Source organism: Ursus arctos, unplaced genomic scaffold, assembly GCF_023065955.2.
Source record: "Ursus arctos isolate Adak ecotype North America unplaced genomic scaffold, UrsArc2.0 scaffold_28, whole genome shotgun sequence".
NCBI lineage: Eukaryota > Metazoa > Chordata > Mammalia > Carnivora > Ursidae > Ursus > Ursus arctos.
This window is the reverse complement of record NW_026622963.1, coordinates 16,556,408-16,575,805: the sequence shown is the minus strand read 5'-3', so window position 1 is coordinate 16,575,805 and position 19,398 is coordinate 16,556,408. Positions and strand designations below refer to the sequence as shown.

The following is a 19,398-nucleotide window of genomic DNA, read 5'->3' as shown; positions in this document are numbered from 1 at the left end:
GAAATGGAGAACCAACGGAGTTACTTCCCATGTGTGAGGACAGTGGTTAATAGTGGATTCTGTGGTGAGGATGTATAAGAAGGAAAAGCAAAAAGAAAGCATGACTGAGGACCATTAATTCAGGGACTTGCCTAGCAGGAACTCTGGCCTTATTACTTGAACTCAAAAAAATCAAAAAAGAGCTGCCTCCATTGTATGTTAGCCTGACATGAGAAAATTTAAGCTAAATATGAGGACTCTACTTTTCCAATCTTCCTATACTTCCATATTTTAATATTCAAGTTTTCATTACTTGGAATTATCACCTCAGTCTCTATTATAGTAGTCCATGGATTGGCAAATATTTTCTGTAAAGGACCAAGCAACCATGTTAATTTTTTAGGCTGTTGGAATTACTCCACTTTCTTATTATGGTATGAAAGCAGCCAAACACCATGTGTAATGAGGAAGTGTTGCTGTATTCCAACAGCAGACTGTGGGCTTGGTTTACCAATCCCTGAACTAGGGCATTGGTTAAACAAGAACCTGAAAAATGATCAGATTAACTCAGACACATAGTAAAAATATCTGAGAATTATATATCCATTTTATTTTCATTAAAATTATTTTAGCTCCTTTGCTATATTTTCTTCACAAGAGAGCTATATAAATCACTGTTACATACCATCATAACCTGAACAATGTGAAACCAGCACTGTATAAGGAATTAGAATGATATGAACCCCTTTCCAGTTATAACCAATAAATTAAATTTCAAAATTGAATGTATTTCTCCCACATTCCCACTGTAAGGGCACCAAGGAATTAGTGACCAAAATCCTGCCTCCTTTCTTTTCTCCTTTAGCATAGATTGAGTTGAAATGTTGTCTCTAAGCTTCCTTCATGGTATCCAGTCTCTTTATGCAATGACTTCAGTCTCTTTTGATTTTATCTGAGCAGGTGTAATTGTTTCAACATCTCAAAATAGGATTCCTATATTCCAAGGCTAATATTTATTTATTTATTTTTAAGATTTTATTTATTTATTTGACAGAGAGAGAGACAGTCAGCAAGAGAGGGAACACAAGCAAGGGGAGTGGGAGAGGAAGAAGCAGGCTCCCAGCGAGGGGCCTGATATAGGGCTTGATCCCAGAACTCTGGGATCACGCCCTGAGCCAAAGGCAGACGCTTAACAACTGAGTCACCCAGGCGCCCCCCACCAAGGCTAATATTTAATCTCATTTATAAAAACTTGAGTCAACAATATACATAGGCAATGGATACAATATTTAATCCAGTTAAACTGTGTTTTCCACGTTTACTCTTGTTTTCTCATGTTATCTGCATGGAGAATTTAGAGGAGAGAAAAACAGAATCTCTAAAACCTGATAACTTAAGATTGGGCTATTTCTTTGTAGCCAAATAAATATATGAGTATTTACTTAAAATTTATATGACGAATTTAGTGTTAATATTCTATGAAAGCCTCACTCAAATCAGTTAGAAAAAGACAAGCTTTCCAGTACAAAATTGGGAAGCACATCAATGAACAATTCATAAGAGAAAAGCATTGTGAATGGCCAAGAGCATATAATAATATGCTCAACTCTACCAATCTTTGTAATTAAATATATATGAAATAATTATTATTATAAATATATAATAAAATTAAATGTGTGTGAACACACATAGACACACACATAATGCAGTAAATCAACAATTGTCTTTTTTCACCTATCAGATTAATAGGTACATTTGTTAACCAAGCAATGGAGAATTTGGAACCTCTGGTATGTTATAGTCTTTCCAGAAGACATTGGAAAGTATATTAGATGGAAATTAGCACATTTGACTAACAATTTCATTTTCAGAAATGTACCCAAGTATGTAATAGGAAGTGTTCAAAGGTGTATGTAAACTCAAGGGTAATCATTATAGCCTTAGTTGTACTTGTAAAATTGTAAGTAACCTGTTTACCTAAAATCATAATTCTAAGTAAATTAATGTTGGTACATTTATCCAGTTGGATTATATTCAGTTATCTATGGTAATGTATGTTTAAATTAATTGATATGCGAATCCAAGCATTTCAGAAGTTTATTTATCTACCACTTATTGAGTACCAAGTATGTTTGAGGCAATAACATTGTATTTCATTCATGTAAAATGATATAAATATGTGCTTGTGCAGATATGGTCAATAAACCAATTGTATAGGAAGAATATTAAAAAATTTTTATAATGAGTTCTGGTCATTATTTTGCTGTTTCATTTGTGTGTTGTGTGTGTAAGTGTGTGTGTGGTTTCAAATACACATATTTTAATTACATAAAGCAGTTATTGAGTTGTTAGTATAAGTCAGTCTATCAAATGCCAAGATAAACACTATTTAATGAATTGTCTCAGTTAATGTTAATAATAATACAAAGCAGTATATTTCTTTTTAAAAAATGAGAAAACAGAAACTGAGTTTTAGGCTGTTTGTGCAATTCATACTACTGTTTGCAACTTAAAAATAAAAACAAAACCCTATGGTGTAACAGCCATTGGACGATATTAATTAAAATACTTATACTTTGGGACACCTGACTGGCTCAGTCAGTGGAGCATGAGACTCTTGATCTGGTGAGTTCTAGCCCCATGTTGGACATGGAACCTACTAAAAAAAAAAAAAAAAAACTTGTATTCTCCTAAATCTATTGAGCAAAACCATGTTTTGTGGAAGAATGCCCATTTCTGAGGTCATATTCATTCTCCCTGTGTTTTTAAGGTCAGAGCCATAAGAAATTGCAAGTGCAATTCCTCAGGCTAAAAAGTAAAACTGTTAAGATATTGCAGGAATAGGAGCAAAATAATGTCAGGACATTGGTTTGTGGAAAATTCCATGGTATAAAGCTACGAAGAATGATGTCTGGAAATACGGGTTACCAGTGCTTAGGAGATGGGACACTGTCTTCCTTAGCAGAAACCATCTCATAGATAGAGCTCTGGGATGCCATGGGAGCACAGATCAAATCCCAAACAAATGGCTAATAGGAAGAGTATCACTAAATGGAAGAAATGAACTTTGGAATAGACAGGACATGATGATAGGCAATACCCAGGAATAAATACTATAGATAGTAGGGAAAGGGCCAGAGTCTGAGTGAAGAAGCAATTCCCAACTGATAGAAATTTAAATGTCATCATCTCCCATTGGAATATTTTCTTTCTTTCTGTGATTAATGACCATATAGTCTGGATTCTAAACTGTCTACCTCCTTTGAATGTGTGTTTCACAATCGGTTTACTTTTCCCCAGTTATCTGTATTCATTCTAGCCCTTTTCTAAAGATAAGACTTTGTGTCTTGCAAGTATAATTAATTATCAACTCAGAATTAGTAGCTAGAATATTGGCCAAAATGATAAACAAAGAGAATTGTGACAAATCTGCCTGACTATGCCACAACAGTGGCTAGATTATGTTTAGAAATTTGACTGGCTTATAATGTAAGGAATGTGCAAAGCTATTCTAACTTTGCCTTTTTATCTTCTGGCATTTTGAGGGGAAGTGGACTATATGCAATACTCCCAGTTGGGGCTCTGGAACATCGTGGAGACTGAAGGAGGAGTGGAAGTACAGAAGGAGAAAGCTTTCACGGATGGATAAGGCTGCATTCATCAAAGAGAACCCCTTGACGCACAGCAGTAAGCCACCTCTGGTTTTGGCTGATAAAATTCAGGCATGTCTGGACATGGTAAATCTCTTTAGGAATGAAAAAAAACCTGATTGATAATGATGAGATGTTTATAATGTTACTAAACTAATATGTGAATGAATGAGTGAGTGAATGGATAAATAGGGTAGAAAGTAAAGTGCCATATGACAGCTGTAAATGAGGTAGAAATTATATAATATAAAATATAGACTTTTGGGAATGATCATAATAATTGTTTCAACCAGGAGACATCAAAGAAGGCTAAAACTTCTTGGAGAAAATTTGAGGAGAAACAGGATACTTTTATAGATTGTGATTATCTCCTCTGTGTTATACTTATCAGTTGCAAAGAGAAAATAATAGTGGAGAACCTGGCAGATACCACCTGAATTAAGTATGAGATAAAAGATAATACTAGCAGTGATGGAATCATCTGGCATCACTGATAGGAAGCACTGAGAAGAACCTAGCCTTATTTCTGTAGTACCTCAGACAAAAGTGAATAAGCCTGAATCAATTCATGAGAAAATATTAGACCCAAGTTGAGTGACATTCTACAAAACAAATCTCCCACGAACTGTCATTTAGTCTTCAAACATATTAATATTCCTCAGGAAATGTTCTAGATTATATCAGACTATATAGATATGAAAACTGAGTATAATATTGATTCAGGATTTTTTTATAGAAGATATTAAAGGAAAAAATGAAGAATGTCCAAAAAAAATACTATAGTATATTATATAAAGCAGGTGATAATTGCATAGCTTTAATAATAATAATACTGTGGCTATGTAGTAGAAGATTCTTGTTTTGAAGAAATTAAAATGATGTATGGAAAAACAGAAAATCATAGCTCGTTGTAATGTAAATGGGTCAAATACAGGTGCAGACAAGTACTTTTACCCTTAATCACTTCGCACAGTGTTCTAACAGTTCAGCCGTGTGGTGGCATGTATCAGAACCCCATTCCCTTTTTACGGATGAGTAATATTCCACTGTGTGGCTGTATCACAATTTGTTTATCCATTTATCACAGTGGATATTTGTTTTGTTACCACTTTTTGTCTGTTATGAATAAGTTTTTGGGGAACTGTATGACCAGGATTTCTAAGATCATATTTGTTGCATTTAAAGGAAAAGTCTGTGCAGAGTGAATATTCTGTTAAATAGTGGTGGAAACTCTTATCGTAGACATAATTAAGTAAATTGAGTAAGTTTGATATAGACCATCGAAGTCTTACTTCCGCACACTTGTTGATTTGGTGGGTGTGTGTATTTTTTATCATTATACATTGTTGTTATTGTATTTTCAGTTTTAGATATTATAGAATCAATGTTGGTTTGAATATAAAGCATTTCCTTGCCTTGTAACATTCAGATGCAGAAAGGGTATCTAGAATAAATGAGCTGCATAATACTCAAGGATAGGAGAGATTGTTCAGATCAGTAGAATTTTGCCACAGAAATTATACTGGTTTTCTTACTAATGTTCATGTAGAACTACAATGAAAAACTTTTACTTGTGGGCTTCATAGCTGATGCAGCCTCCATCATTTATTGTCATCTCCAGTTTCTATGTGTAAATCAAGTGGCTCAGTATGTCTTAGCATTATGAATGGTTGTGTGAGTGCATGGATGACTTCAAGGCCTATCCTTTTTCTTTTTTTCTTTTTTTTTTTTTTTTAAAGATTTTATTTATTTATTTAACAGAGAGACAGCCAGCGAGAGAGGGAACACAAGCAGGGGGAGTGGGAGAGGAAGAAGCAGGCTCATAGCGGAGGAGCCCGATGTGGGACTCGATCCCGGTACGCCGGGATCACGCCCTGAGCCGAAGGCAGACGCTTTAACGACTGCGCTACCCAGGCGCCCCTAGGCCTATCCTTTTTCATAAACAGCAAGGGAAAAGTGTCTTATTGAGTGAATGTGCTTGGATTATATATTCATACCTTGTAAAAAATCTGAAGAAAATGAGAGACAAAACCACTGTTGGTGAACAGTACGCTGTTTCTATTCTAAGCAAATGAGGGTGGACTTCTACTTACTCATTTTAGTGTCAGCCCACAGTTTTCATGGTTTTGAATTCTACCAGTCTTGCATGTATTAAATATTTAATCTATGGATATCTTGTTCCTTGGTTAAATGGTGTTCTTTGCATGTGTCCCTGCTAACAAATATATGGGCTTAATACATGAGAGTGTGCAATGAATATGTGTCTGTCCCAGCCTGTTTTCAATTTCATATTTATACCTTTTATTTTTTGTTATGTTATGTTAGTTACCATACAGTACTTCATTAGTTTTTGATGTAGTGTTCCATGCTTCATTGTTTGCGTATATCACCCAGTGCTCATTGCAATACCTGCCCTCCTTAATACCCATCACCAGGCTAACCCATCCCTCCACCCCCTCCCCTCTGAAATCCTCGGTTTGTTTCTTGGAGTCCATAGTCTCTCATGGTTTGTCTCCCTCTCTGATTCCCCCCCTTCATTTTTCCCTTCCTTCTCCTGATGTCCTCTGTGCTATTCCTCATGTTCCACATATAAATGAAACCGTATGATAATTGTCTTTCTCTGCTTATTTCACTTAGCATAATCCCCTCCAGTTCCATCCATGCAGATGAAAATGGTCAGTATTCATCCTTTCTGATGGCTGAATAACATTCCACTGTATATATGGACCACATCTTTATCCATTCATCTGTTGAAGAGCATCTCAGCTCCTTCCACAGTTTGGCTATTGTGGACGTTGCTGCTATGAACATTGGGGTGCCTGTGCCCCTTTTTTTTCACTACATCTGTATCTTTGGGGTAAATATCCTTGTAGTGCAATTGCTGGGTCATAGGGTAGCTCTATTTTTAACTTTTTCCATACTTTTATCCAAAATGGCTGTACCAGCTTTCATTCCCAGCGACAGGGTAAGAGGGTACCCCTTTCTCCACAACCTCACCAACATTTGTTGTACCTTTTATTTAATTTGTTTTTTATTTTACCTACAGTAAAATTCACTCTTTGTCATGTGCAGTTATATGGATTTTGACAAGTGTATAGAATATTATATCTAACACCACAATTATGATATGGAGGAGTTCCATTACTGCTAAAAATCTTCTTTATTTTACTCCTTCGTAGTCAACCCCTCATTCTACTCCATAATCTTTTGTGACCACTGTTTTTATAGTTTTACCTTTAACAAAATGTCATTTAAATGGAATCAAACATTACATAACCTCTTAAGTCCAGCTCCTTGTACCTAGCACTTTGAGTTCCCTAGTTTACTTGCAAGCATTTATCCTTCAAAGAGCTATGTTAGCCAATCCATGAACTCGTAGGATTACTAATTGCATTCTGTTTTGAATAAAGATCAGCCATGCTTATTTTAACTTAGTCTTCTTATGTCTTGTTCTTCTGATGTTCTTTTTATAATTTTCATTTTCTTATGTAATTTTCATGTCTTTTTTAATTCTTACCATTTTTCATCAGTTTTTATATGTTGTTTGTAATAGATTTTCGAAGTTCTTATCTCTTATTTCCAGAATATAAGTCTTACCACACCCTTGTCGTGTGCCCTTCATTTTACCCATCAAAGAACATTTTCATAAAGTCTTTATTTGATAGGATACAACTTTAGAATTTCTCATTCAAAAAGAAAATCGCTGTGCCATCAATTTACATAGCATAGTAGAGAGGATTACTGACTATTTGCAGAGTGAGTAATTCAGAGAGGAAATAAGTGAAGAGATGAACTGGCAAAGATGGCTAAGAACCAAGCATCTATGATATGTGTAGCACAGACTAGAAGTGTGGGGATTCCTCTATGACAATCATTATAGAACAAATGATTGAGCTTTACTTTTAAATGAATTTCATGTATTTTTGGATCTAACTTATATTATTTGTGATGTTTTGCTGCAGGACAGACTGGAACAAGTAACATAATTTAGGGAAGAGAGATAAGCAGCTATTCTGATGCTTTTGAAATTCTGTGTGTGTTGTGGCCAGTGGTGTCAGAACATTACGTTCTCTGCACTCATTATTTCAGAAGCCCAAGGTAGAATATTTTGATAATAATTTTGTGTTCCCCATAAGTGTACCTACTTTGTTAAATGAATATTCATTATTATTTCTTTCCTTCATTAATTAAAAAAAATTCTTCTGGAAGTAACCTGATCAATTTCTGGGAATCATTGATATATTTCCTTTTTATACCATTATATAGCATATACAAATAATCTTGTAAAGAAAATTAAATGTGCCAAAATATTGATTTATCTTCTTAATATTGCCAAGTCCAGAATATAGATGTTTCTACTCATATTTCTACTGTAATCATACCTTATTTGCTACCACATTTACAAATACTTCCCCATTTCTCCTTTAAATTTTAGTTGACTATTTAAAAAAAAACAATTGATTTTATGTAATTTTATTAGAAAAATCCAAGGTTATACACCAATGTTCTATGTACATTAAGAGTTCCATTATTTGAATACTAAATAAAATATCTCTTCTGCATTTACTATTATTTATTTATAATGCAGTAGATAAGCCTGAAGAAAATAAGCCTGGCTATGGAAATGCTTATTTGTTTGGGAGGATGTTTGTCTGGATCAATGATGAGCACAATTGTCTGAGGATGCTGAGGGACTCATTCCAGATGTCAATCTGAGGTCCAGATGAGTGGCCCTCTAATAGGACAAATAAGACTCTCAAAGCCTGGCTGTATTTGATGACCTTAAGGGACAAAACAATACTGCTGTGAACATACCTTTTATTTCTTTTGGAGCAAAGAATTAGCCTCCTATCTCATGAGGCAGTGTGCAACTTCAGATATGCCATATGGCCCCAGACTTGCTTCATTTTGCTCACTTTGAACGTAGAGTTGTCAGTAGACATTTGTATATAGGAAACATGTTCTTGAGTAATAAATGAGGAAACAAAAGAAAAATTGGATTAAGAACTCAAGCAACTGTGATGAGTACTAAAAATTTCATTTGTGTTGGCTAAAAGGAGGAAACACTGCATACCTATATTAAATATTGACAATAGAATCAATTTTAGTATTTGTTATTTTTCAGTGTAAAGAGTTTTCAGAGATTATATGTTTGTTTTTCTTTCTGTCATGTTTTCCTGAAGTAGATGGGATGGAATGAAGTCCTCCACTTCAGAGAAGAGCAGTGAGTAACTACACAAAAATTCATATGTCATGTGTTCTGTGCCACATCCTGAGGTCTCTGTGCTCATCTTTTCAATGACTTACTGGATAATACCTTCATTATTTGTCATTTTCTTTTTTTTTTTTAAGATTTTATTTATTTATTTGACAGAGACAGAGAGAGAGAGCACACAAGCAGGGGGAGTGGCAGGCAGAGGGAGAGGGAGAAGCAGACTCAACACTGAGCAGGGAACCTGACATGGGGCTCCATCCCAGGACCCTGGGATCATGATCTGAGCCGAAGGTAGACTTTAACCGACTGAGCAACCCATGCACCCCCATTATGTGTCATTTTCTTTGGTGAGTATCTTCACCCTCCATTCCACATTTTAAATTTTATTTTATCTGAGTTCTGTATGGATTGACAGATGTAGAGCTTTGGAAAATTGTTGATTTGTTTTAATTTTATTGCAGTGAAATATTCTTTTATGAAATTAAGCTATGCTTGGGAGTTTCCTTAAAATTATGATGGTTTCATAATGTTGACTCCATGATTATGATAGTCAGATGATTTTAGTCAGATCTGTAAGATCCTTATGGATCATTATTGCTACTTTTTGCATCATTGAAATTTTATATTAATTAGATTTATCTTTTCATTTTTTGGTGTGGAAAAGTATATGCTAAATTTTATGACATCTTTCTAAGGCCTTCATTTTGTTTTCAAATATTTTATTTATTTATTTATTTATTTATTTATTTATTTATTTAAAGAGAGAGAGAGCAGGCATGCAAGAGTGGGTAGGTGCAGAGGGAGAGAGAGAATTGCAGATAGACTCTAAGCTGGACACAGAGCCTGACACAATGTTGGATCTCAGGACCTAAGATTATGACTTGAGACAAAACCAAGAGTTGGTTGCTTAATTCACTAAGACACCCAGACGTCCCTTAAGGCCTTCATTTATTAAGGAGGACACATGTTGCATGGAGCACTGGGTGTTATACGCAAATAATGAATCATGGAACACTACATCAAAAAATAAGGATGTGCTGTATGGTGACTAACATATAATAAAAAATTATTATTAAAAAAAGATTTAAAAAATTGAGATGTTAATAAAGTACAATTATAAAATTTAAGAATAAAACTTCATATGCAAAAAATAAATAAATAAATGATAAAGAATCAAACTCAAAAGTGATTTTCTAAAACACAAAAAAGTTCAATTTTCCATATAGTGTTTGTCTCATAAACACTATTAGTTTTGGTTAAGTGAATAGATAATGAAATTACATATATTAATTTATTAATCATTTTTTTAAAATTTGAAACATCCATCAATAAGAAAAATAGCCTGTATCTTCCTTGTCATAATCATATAGAAGGTTTTATGTTACCTTGGGCCTGGTGTCTAATAGTTTAGGAAGAGGTAAATGTTTTTTTCTTGACAAGGTTCTTGTCACACATTCTTTCAATGAGTAATTGTTTTTGTGTTCTCTTTGTACTTATGTATGTATGTAAGTATGTATGTACGTATTTTAATGTGTGTATTTATTTCTCCAGAATCTATCAAGGTCATTCAAATTAGCTCAATAATAATGAATAAAATAGCCTTGAACACTAATAATTGTAACATCAGAAAGTAAAAGAGCCCCACCAGATATTGAAATAGACTCCACAACTTTCATTATTAAAAAAAAAAAAAAATATATATATATATATATATATATAGAGAGAGAGAGAGAGAGAGAGAGAGAGAGAGAGATATTTGAGGATGAATATAAATGACAGGAACACTAGTATATATTTTGGTATAATAAATATGATCTTACAAATAATCACTTGTATATTTTCCCATCTGTGTATTATATAATACTTATTTTAATATATAAGTATATTTTTAGTGCATGGTTGTTGTTTCAAGGTATAAAAGTATATCACATATAATATTTATGCTGTAAAGGACAGGTATTAAAAATGTACAACTAGGGGCACTTGGGTGGCTCAGTTGGTTGAGTATCTGACTCTTGGTTTCAGCTCAGGTTATGATCTCATGGTCGTGGGATTGAGTCCAACATCAGGCTCTGCTCAGCACAGAGCCTTCTTTAGATTTGCTCTTTTTTCTTCTCCCTTTGTTCCTCCCCCCCATTGTCTCTCTCTAAAATAAATATTTTTTTAAAAATTAAAAATGTATGACCCAGTGTGTTTTAAAAAGAAGTACTTTCTTCCTAAGATTGGGAAAAGAACATCAATGTCCTCTCCCATCACTGCTATTTATATTGTTCTGTGCAGTCATAAACCAAGAAAAGTAAGTAAAAGGCATAAAAATCAGAAAGTAAGAAACAAAGCTTTTTTGTAGGAACTCAATTACCTATGTTAGAAAAGACCAAAGAATCTACAATAACACTCCCAGGGCTAAAAACTGAGTTTAGCAAGTTTGCAGGGTACAAGATCAATATATAAAAGTATATATTAATATATACTAGCAATGAACAATTGGAATTTGAAATAAATCCCATTTATAATAGCACAAAAAATGAGCTACTTTTGTAATAAAATGCAGTAAAATATGTGCAGTATCTCAATGACAAAACCTGCAAAATGCTGATGAAAATTATCAAAGAAGACCTAAGTAAATGTAGAGATATACTCTGTTCATGGATCAGAAGTCTCAATATTGTTATGTTACCACAATTTCATGTGTAGATTTACTACGATCTAAGTAAAAATAATTGCAAGCTACTTTGTAGATACCAACAAGGTAATTCAAAAATTCATATCAAAGTAAAAGAACTAAAATAGCAAAAGTGATTAAGAAAATGTAAAGTCAGTGAACTCACATTATGTAATTCTAAGGCTTACTATAAAACTGTAGTAGACAATATAGTGTGTTAGTGAAGGAATTAACACATAATACAAAGAAGATAATATCTGTTCAAGGTAGTCATGGAGAAAGATACCATGGGTGCTTCAGTAATGCTGGGAATGTTTGTTTCTGCATCTATTTGTTATACTCACACAGAAAGTTTAAAATATCAGAAAAAAAATGTGGTCTAAATATTGGTTAATATATTTCCGAGGAATGTTGTCCAGTAGACAGTGTGTTATGTGGGAACTGATGGTTGAACTCTTAGGAAACACAAGACTGTTCTCTGTTTCCGGCTCCTGGCTACCTCAACCAGTAGAGCTTGCAAATCTTGAACAGTGGAGGTGAATTCAAGCACCATGCGGGATTTATAATTAACCTAAAAAAAAAAAGTTATGTCTTTAACATAGGGATGCAGGAAATCATCATATTAGGAAGTATATGTCTATGTATCCATATGTGAACACATTTAAATATTTTTCATTAGCTTATTAATATTCCATTCCTACATTATAATAATGTGAGGAGTTAATATGAATAATAATATTCAAAATATTTTATTCTAGTAATTAACTGAGAGTAAAATTTTCAAGAGTTATCATATAGAAAATTGTATTGTCCTTGGGTTCAGAAGGGTGTAAAGCTGCCCAACCAACAGACAAGGGAACATATTGCAAAAGGGCGTGTTGGCTGCAATATGAAGGGCTAGTGGTGGAGTGAGCAGGAAAGCAGTCGGGAGTGGAGTCCGCGGGCCCCTCATCTCGGTACGGCTTGGGTCGGTTTCAGCCCTGCACCCGGAGTCCCAGGGGTGGCAGCCTTCCCATGGGTCCCTGGGTTTTCCCGTTGGTGGCTGAGGTTCTGTGCAGTGTAGTAGCTCTGCGACAGCTAGTGGGGTGACAGTCCACACCGACGTCGCTCCTCTGGTGCCTCAGGGGGAGTACGTAGAGAGGGCGTGTTGTGCTTTGCTAGGGTGACCTTGAGACAGGGAGTCTCTGGACATTTTCAGCCACTCTAGGGGACAAACGTGGCGCTCGGGGTTTTAGTGGCACCGATCTCGTGCTGATGTGGGGCAGGACGTGAGGCCAGGGATCCACGTACCGGGCAGGTTCTGTAGGGAGCTGAGGCCTCCACACGTGAGGACAAACCCCGAGTGCCTATCCGAACATCAGAATCACACAGACCCGACCCCACCCCCCCGCAGGCACTCGACCACACGGCACACAGGGACTCTACGCAGTCACAAGACACCCCCTCCCCAACAACACAGACATGCCTTACGTGGGCTCATACAAGGGCGTGTGTGTACACACACACCCACACACTCGCACACAGATAGACAACCACACTCAAACTCTCTCAGGCACTCAAACCCGCGGCCGTGCTGTTCTGTTCCCGTGGCATCACCCCTGGCTGCAGCCAGCATGAGGGACAGAGGGACAGGACAGGGAGGTGCAAGGCTCACCCCCGGATCCGTTCCTAGCCTTCTGGGGAGCTTAGCACCGTGGTCCATTTCTCACGCATGCGTTTGTATTGTACACACTTCTCAGGTGTGGTGGCCACACCAGGCTCGTTGTCGGCCTGCAGGACTAGGCTTTCCATCCCTCGACGCGCGGACGTTGGCTGGGCCCGGAAGAAGTGTGGTCCAGGGTGGGCACGCTGTGGACATCAGATCGCGAAGACGGTAAGCCTTCCATTATCTCAGGTGTACCCATTGGCTGTAGGATTTCCTGCGCCCGCCTGAAACGGTGCCAGTCCGCCAGTGCCTACTGGTGCGTGGGGTCTATCTCCAAGAGAGGATTGACCGTTCCTCTTGCTCAGTGTCATGGCTCTGGTCGGTCCAGGCTGCTGGAGGGCTCTGAGGCCATCGGCTTACCCCTCTGAGCCTCGCAGCCTGCCTCATTCAATTGGCCAGGCGGCCCAGAATGTGCTCGGATCGATGATGACTCCCTCATTCTGCATTCCTTGGAAAAGCTGAACAAAATGAGTGAGAACTCCCTACCGTCGTTCTCATCGAAACTGAGGTCCGGCACATTGTCTCCCCCAGGGCAGGTAGGAGTGAGGGACAGCTTCTCCTCGGCCACACTCTCTCAGCCACCGCAACCACCACCACCACCACCACCTCCCCACCACCACCACCACCCTACCCCCACTACACCACCACCAGAAACCCCACCAACCTCCAAAGACCTCGGCATGGGAGAGCCTTGCAGAGCGCTCAGGTCCGGGAGGCGTTTCCCCATCCTTGCTGGGTGTTCTCGGCATGGAGGTCCTCATGGCCTGGCTGGGCTTTAGTGGCGTGTGGAGCAGCTGGCATCCTCGTTGTAGGAGTCCCATCGCACGGCGTTGGCACAGGCCCTGGGAGCGCCTGGCAAGGACCATCGTGGGCCAGGGTGGCACTTAAGGCAGCGCTCCTGGCGTCGTGTGCGGTGGGAGCCTCGTGGCAGCAGCTGCCGTGGGTCCAGAGGAGAGCCCCGGGCTGGGCAAGCCACGATAGGTGCCTGTGCACTTTGGCCCGGTGACGTGCATGGAATGCCTCATGGGGTTGGCAGAAGGGCAGAGGCATTAGGCCAGGCTGCCCACCTTGACAGGGCCTGAAAGTCTCCCAGTGGCTGCCCACTGTGGCCACGCAGGGCCTGTGCTGTGGACCCAGGGAAGGAGTGGAGCCACCGAGCTGCCTCTTGGCCTGGACAGGAACTGCAGGGACCGGGAAGGACCGCAGGTGGGTTGATCCCACGCACCTGCGCCGCCCTAGGCCCTGGTGTATTCCGACATAGCCCCTCATGGCTCTGTGGTTTGGGGGAGCCACGCCTGCCCTTTCAAGGTCAGGGTGGCCAAGCACTGGACAGCCGGGACGGGTTCGGGGTGCCTTGGTCTGGTGCTGCGGTCCCCGACCAGTGTGCCCCTGACATCTGCATCCCCGAGGAGGGGTGCTCCAGGGGCATCATTGCAGGGCCCTGGAGGGATGGTTTGCGATGACCCACGGGCCCTCCGGGCTTGCGTCAGCTAACTTAGCTGCGTGGCATTGGGGACATTGCCTCCTTGGGCCCAGGGCTCCCGAGGTGAAAGGTGTTTTCCTGGGTGGGTCTGTTTGACTGGGGGCCAGGTGTCTCCTAGTCGTGCTGGGGGGGGGGGGGGGGCGGGATCGAAACCTCTCAGTGGTAGTCTGCGCGCCAGGGAGGGCAGGGAAGGCCCCGAGTGTGCCGATGCCAGCCGGACGCAGTGCTGTGTCAGGAGGGGAAGCTGGGCAAACGTCCACCTCTCCTTGGGCAGGAGAGGTGTCCTGCTTTCCTCGCCCCTGTGGGCTGCGGGGCAGTGGGTGTGGACCTCCGCGAGGTCCATGGTGCTGTGCCTATGCTGAGATAGGGGCCCTGCCTTGTGTCCCCCGTGATGGATGACTGCACCATCCACAGCGCCTGTGGCTGTCCTGGCTGAAGATCACTGATCCTGACGTGCAAGTCTCGTTTGACCTCAGTGGCAGGGGGACATGCCGGGCAGGTACGGGGACGCGGGCGTGGACTGGGCCGCCGAGTGATTGCACGTTTCCTCGGAGGCTGGACCTCTGACGCCTGCTGGCCGTGGACACGCCCGTGCCCTGGGTGGCAATGGGCCCTGGGTTAAGTCGGGTGGTGCGCCAGCCCGCGGCGGGGCGAGGGCATGGCTTGCCAAGGGCTGTGATGCCTGCCCCACGAGGGCGTTTTTTCTGGGTACGCGGGACGTGACACCTGGCCTAGAGTCCGCAGGCCCTTCACTTTGGTACGGCATGGGTCGGTTTTGATCCTGCAACTGGTGTCCCAGGGGTGGCAGCCTTTCCATGGGCCCCTGGGTTTTCCCGGTCGTGGCTGAGGTTCTGTGCAGTGTAGTAGCACTGGGACAGCTAGCAGGGTGATAGTCTGTGTCGACGTCACTCCTCTGGTGCGTTAGCGGTTGTACGTAGAGGGCGTGCTGTGCTTCGCCAAGTTGATCTTGTGACAGGGAGTCTCCGGTCATTTTCACCCACCCCTAGGGGTCAAATGTGGCGCTCAGGGTTTCAGTGGCACCGATTTCGTGCCGCTGCGAGGCAGGACCTAAAACCAGGAATCCACGTACCAGGCAGGCTCTGTCGTTAGCTGAGGCCTCCACATGTGAGCATCCCCTCCCGCGTGCCTATCCCCCCATCAGAATCACCCAGACCCGGCCCCACCTCCCCGTACACACACAACCAAACGGCAAACAGGAACTACACGCAGTCACAAGACAACCCCCCCACAACAACACAGACACCCATTCCGTGTGCTCACACTCAGGTGGTCAGGTACTGACACACACACACACACACACACACACACACACAGGCACAGAGATACACACCCACCCTCAAACTCACACAGGCACTCAAACCCGCGGCCGTTCTGTTCTCTGCCCATGGCATCATGCCCGGCTGCAACCAGCCCTGTGGGACAGAGGGACAGGACAGGCAGGGGCAAGACTCACCCCCGGATCCGTTCCGAGCCTTCTGGGGAGCTGAGCACCACGGTCCGTTTCTCACGCGTGCGTGTGTATCATCCTGACTTCTCAGATGCGGTGGCCACGCCAGGATTGCCGTCGACCCGCAGGACTAGACCTTCCTGTCCTTGGACGCGTGGAGGTTGGCCGGGCCCGGAAGAAGTGTGGTCCCAGGTGGCACGCTCCAAACTTCAGATTGTGAAGACGGTAAGCCTCCCGTTGTCTCAAGTGATGCCTTTGGCTGTATGATTTTTTGCGCCCGCCTGAGATGCTGCCAGTCCGCCGGTGCCTACTGGTGTGCGGGGTCTGGCTCTAAGAGAGGATTGACCATTTCTCTTGCTCAGCGGCGTGGCTCTGGTTGGTCCATCAGCCATCGGCTTACCCCTCTGAGCCGTGCAGCCTGCCTCGTTCAATTGGCCAGGCGGCCCAGAATGTGCTCGGATCGATGATGACTCCCTCATTCTGCATTCCTTGGAAAAGCTGAACAAAATGAGTGAGAACTCCCTACCGTCGTTCTCATCGAAACTGAGGTCCGGCACATTGTCTCCCCCAGGGCAGGTAGGAGTGAGGGACAGCCTGCCCTCGGCCACACTCCAGCAGCCACCGCAACCACCACTGCCACCCCCTCCACCTCCACCCCCACCCCATCCCCATCACCAACAGAAGCCCCACGAACCCCCAAAGGCCTCGTCATGGGAGAGCCTTACAGAGGGCTCAGGTCCGGGAGGCGTTTCCCCATCCTAGCTGGGTGTTCTCGGCATGGAGGTCCTCGTGGCCTGGCCGGTCTTTAGTGGTGTGTGGTGCAGCTGGCATCCTCGTTGTAGGAGTTCCATTGCACGGCGTTGGCACAGGCCCTGGGAGCGCCTGGCAAGGACCATCGTGGGCCAGGGTGGCACTTCAGGCAGTGCTCTTGGCGTCCTGTGCCGTGGGAGCCTCGCGGGAGCAGCTGCCGTGGGTCCAGAGGAGAGCCCAGGGCCAGGCAAGCCACGATAGGTGCCTGTGCACTTTGGCCTGGTGACGTGCTTGGAATGCCCCATGGGGTTGGCAGAAGGGCAGAGGCACTAGGCCAGGCTGCCCACCTTGACAGGGCCTGAAAGTCTCCCAGTGGCTGCTCACTATGGCCACGCAGGGCCTGTGCTGTGGACCCAGGGCAGGAGTGAAGCCACCGAGCTGCCTCTTGGCCTGATCAGGAACTGCAGGGACTGGGAAGGACCGCAGGCGGGGTGATCCCTCGCAGCTGCGCTGCCCTAGGCTCTGGTGTGTTCCGACATGGCCCCTCACTGCTCCGTGGGTTGTGGGAGCCCTGCCCTGCCTTTTCTAGGTCAGGGCCGCCAACCGCTGGAGAGCTGAGATGGCTTCGGGGTGCCTCTCTCCGGCACTGCGGTCCCCGACCGGTGTGCCCCTGGCATCTGCATCACCGAGGAGGGGCGTTCCAGGGGCATTGTTGCAGGGTCCCGGAGGGATGGTTTGTGATGACCCACGGGCCTGCCGGGACTGCGTCAGCTAACTTAGCCCAGCGTGGCCATGGGGACCTTTCCTTCTCACACACAGGGTTCCCGAGGTGAAAGGTATTTTCCTGGGCAGGTCTGTTTGACTGGGGGCCAGGTGTCTCCCAATCCTGCTGGGCTGGGGGGCGGGATCAAGACCTCTCGGTGGTAGTCTGCATGCCAGGGAGGACAGGGAAGGCCCCGAGTGTGCCGGTGCCCGCCGGGCACACTGTTCTGTCAGGAGGGGAGCTGGGCAAACGTCCACCTCTCCTTGGGCTGGAGAGGTGTCCTGATTTTCTCACGCCTTTCGGCTGTAGGGCACTGGGCGGGGACCTCCGTGAGGGCCATGGGGTTGTGCGTGTGCCGAGAAAGGGGCCTTGCCTTGCGTCCCCCAGGTTTTTGACGGCAGCGTCCACTGTGCTTGTGGCTGTCCTGGCTGAAGATCCCTGGCCTGGACTTGGGAGTCCCGTTTGATCTCGGTGGCGGGGGGACCTGCTGTGCAGGCACGGGGACGCGGGCGTGGACCAGGCTGCCGAGTGACTGCACGTGTCCTCAGAGGCCAGGCCCCCAAAGCCTGCTGGCCGTGGACACACCCCCACCCTGGGTGGCAATGGGTCCTGGGATCAGTCGGGTGGTGCACCAGTCCACGGCGGGGCGAGGGCACCGCTTGCCATGGGCTATGCCCCCTGCCCCATGAGGGCATTTAACCAGGTTTGCGGGACGCTGCACCTGCACTGGAGTCCGCGGGCCCCAACCTCGGTACGGCTTGGGTCGGTTTCGGCCCTGGACCCTGTATCCTATGGGTGGCAGCCTTCCCATGGGCCCCTGGGTTTTCCCGGTGGGGGCTGAGGTTCTGTGCAGTGTAGTAGCGCTGGGACAGCTAGCGGGGTGACAGTCCGCATTGATGTCAGTCCTCCGGTGCCTCAGAGGGTGTACGTAGAGAGCCTGCTTCACCAGGCTGACCTTAAGACATGGAATCTCTGGCCATTTTCAGCTGCCCTTTGGGGTCAAACATGGTGCTCCGTGTTTCAATGGCACCGATCTTGTGATGCTGCGAGGCAGGACGTGAGGCCAGGGATCCATGTACCGAGCAGACTCTGTTGCGAGCTGAGGCCTCCACACATGAGCAGTGCCCCCCCACATGCCTACTCCCCATCAGAATCACCCAGACCTGGCCGCACCCCCCCGCATGCACTCAACCACATGGCACACAGGGACTACACACAGTCACAAGACACCGCCCGCACAATAACACAGACACCCGTTCCGCAGGCTCACACACAGGTGTGCACGTACAGACACACACCCCCACACACTCACACACACAGAGATACACACCCACACTCAAACTCTCTCAGGCACTCACACCCGTGACCGTGCTATTCTGTGCCCATGGCATCACGCCCGGCTGCAGCCAGCCCTGTGGGACTGAGGGACAGGAGAGGCAGGTGCAAGGCTCACCCCTGGATCCGTTCCGAGCATTCCTGGAAGGTGAGCACCGCGGTCCATTTCTCACAGGTGCGTGCGTATTGTCATACTTCTCAGGTGCGGTGTTCACGCCAGGCTCGCCCTCGGCCCACAGGACTAGGCTTTCCTGTCCTTGGATGCACGGAGGTTGGCTAGTCCCTGGAAGAAGTGTGGTCCCGGGTGGGCACACTGCGGATGTCGAATCATGAAGACGGTAAGCCTTCCATTGTCTCAGGTGGAGTCATTGGCTGTAGGATTTCCTGC

General features: G+C 44.1%; 1 long non-coding RNA gene and 3 other non-coding genes across 4 annotated transcripts; all 4 read left to right on the top strand.

Annotated features, from left to right (window-relative positions):
- The first annotated feature begins 2,362 nt into the window (after nt 1-2,362).
- On the top strand, nt 2,363-19,332 carry LOC123001664 (uncharacterized). Its single transcript, XR_006410775.3, has 7 exons — nt 2,363-3,666; nt 7,592-7,727; nt 8,813-8,853; nt 9,004-9,191; nt 13,246-13,379; nt 16,254-16,387; nt 19,213-19,332. It is a non-coding gene; the product is annotated as an uncharacterized LOC123001664 (long non-coding RNA).
- LOC113263851 (small nucleolar RNA SNORD109A) lies at nt 8,284-8,350 on the top strand. Its single transcript, XR_003319437.1, has one exon. It is a non-coding gene; the product is annotated as a small nucleolar RNA SNORD109A (small nucleolar RNA).
- On the top strand, nt 13,629-13,723 carry LOC113263833 (small nucleolar RNA SNORD116). Its single transcript, XR_003319421.1, has one exon. It is a non-coding gene; the product is annotated as a small nucleolar RNA SNORD116 (small nucleolar RNA).
- Nucleotides 16,620-16,714, top strand: LOC113263831 (small nucleolar RNA SNORD116). Its single transcript, XR_003319419.1, has one exon. It is a non-coding gene; the product is annotated as a small nucleolar RNA SNORD116 (small nucleolar RNA).
- Nucleotides 19,333-19,398: the final 66 nt, after the last annotated feature.